The following is a 2,500-nucleotide window of genomic DNA, read 5'->3' on the forward strand; positions in this document are numbered from 1 at the left end:
AATGACATCTCAGTCTGCCTGCTAACGTATGATACGCTACGCTACCCTACAGTGGTAATAACAACATCTCAGCCAGCCTGGTAACTTACGCTACCATACGCTACAGCGGCAATTGCAACATCTCAGTCTGCCTGGTAACTTGCGCTACAATACGCAACAGTTACATGTGCTGCCCGTTATTCTCCTTATTTTCAATTTATTGTGTAGTGTCGCAAAACCATGTTTGTTTAAAATGAAGTGATAGAAACTGCCAGGTACATATCTCCATCCCATAATACTACCACTACCACCACCCTCTCATCTCACCCCACACCCAACAATGTTCTCCGGGATTGGGAAACAGATCCCACTAATGCCAGAGGGGCATACCTGGCTGACTGGCCCTTCAAAACAAACCCACCTTAGAGAGAGAGAGAGAGAGAGAGAGAGAGAGAGAGAGAGAGAGAGAGAGAGAGAGAGAGAGAGAGAGAGCGAGCAAAGAGTGAAAGAGATAAAAAGTGAGACGGGAAAGGGGAAATATGGAGGGAAGAGAGAGAGAGGTAGATAGAGAAAGAGACAGAGCAACAGAGAGATATTGAGAGAGAGAGAGAGAGAGAGAGAGAGAGAGAGAGAGAGAGAGAGAGTTTGTGAGAGATAGAGAGTGTGTCTAGCCAGTATAAGAGTAAGAGTAAGAGTAATTTATTTGTCACATACAACCCTAACCTTGTGGTCTAGCTTGCAGTGAAATGACAGTTCTGGTTAACTCCATAGTGCAGAAAGACTAACAAACAAACAAACAAATAGAGTAGTGGCAATGGTAAGAGAGCTTCATGGGAACTGTGCACTGATCAGCACTTGTGGTGTGCATGTGTCTTCTTGTGTGTGTGTGTGTGTGTGTGTGTGTGTGTGTGTGTGTGTGTGTGTGTGTGTGTGTGTGTGTGTGTGTGTGTGTGTGTGTGTGTGCATATGTCTTCTTGTGCAGGGGGGTTTTCAGCGGCTGCCTCAGCTACACCTGCTCTGGAGGGGCAGGAGGGGAGGGGGTGTTAGGGGCAGGAAGGGCTAGAAATATTTTGCCCCGAGAGCCGTAATTTAGAGGTGACAACGGGATCAGATCCATTGACGCTCCCACCACACACACACACACACACACACACACACACACACACACACACACACACACACACACACACACACACACACACACACACACACACACACACACACATAGAGACACACACACACATACACACAGTTGATTTTGATTTGCACGCTTTCGATTCAGGGCAACATTCTAAAACACTCCCCTGGAACACATGCCCTGTCCTGTGTGCCATATGTAACGCTGTGTAAAGCTGAGAAGAGAACACAGCAGCAGCAACCCTAAACACACACACACACACACACACACACACACACACACACACACACACACACACACACACACACACACACACACACACACACACACACTCGGGAGTTGAGTTGATATATTGTACATTTTCAGCAAACGTCATTCAAGGAAAAACTTTAAAACTCTTCCCAGGAACACATGTGTCATCCTGGGCATCAGATTCCGCCAGGGCAGCAAAGCGGTCGCCCTCTGAAGCACTCTCTTTCTCTCTCTGAAGCAGTCTCTCTCTCTCTCTCTCTCTCTCTCTCTCTCTCTCTCTCTCTCTCTCTCTCTCTGTCCCTCTATGAAGCAGAGTCTCTCTCTCTCTCTCTCTCTCTCTCTCTCTCTCTCTCTCTCTCTCTCTCTCTCTCTCTCTCTCTCTCTCTTCCCCTATGACCTTGGGGGTTAAGCCTCCCGCTGCCCTCTGTGCTGCTATGGCTATGACCTCTGACCTCTGCGCTGTAATTCCGATGGTCACCTCAGCTCATTTGCAGCACAGGACAGCAGCACTGCTCTCTTTCCCACAGCCTCCTGCTCCGCCCCCATCCTCCTCCTGTCACTAGGCAGTAAAACTATACACACGCATTCATGTCTGCTGCCTGTATTCACAATACCATGCCAGCAGGGCTCTTCATTAACTTTTTTCGTCAAAAGGCAAAATGCCTAGTAGATGTTAATCTCACGAGCCAAGCAAGCACACACAAATGGGTCAAAGTGACCAGTAAGTTGGTCTTTTCTACCAGTCGTTCTGATATTTCACCAGCATTTGGCCAGTTGACTGGTGCTAATTTATTTAGATTCCTGTGCTAGGCAGTAAAACTATACACACGCATTCATGTCTGCTGCGCTCACAATAACGTGCCAGCAGGGCTCTTAATTAACTTTTTTCGTCAAAAGCCAAACTGCATAGTAGAGGTTAATCTTACAAGCCAAGCACACCCTCACTAATGGGTCAAAGTGGCCAGTGAGTTGGTCTTTTCTACCAGCCAAACTGAAATTTTACTTGCATTTGGCTGGTTGACTGGCGCCAATGGACTTGTGTGCCAGTCGAGTCTATACACTGTACAGAAACCAACCAACATTTATTCATGTGCTTGTGGTGACGCGAATGAGATAAGCCGCTATCCAGGT

Source organism: Engraulis encrasicolus, chromosome 10 (assembly GCF_034702125.1).
Source record: "Engraulis encrasicolus isolate BLACKSEA-1 chromosome 10, IST_EnEncr_1.0, whole genome shotgun sequence".
In the NCBI taxonomy this organism is placed as follows: domain Eukaryota; kingdom Metazoa; phylum Chordata; class Actinopteri; order Clupeiformes; family Engraulidae; genus Engraulis; species Engraulis encrasicolus.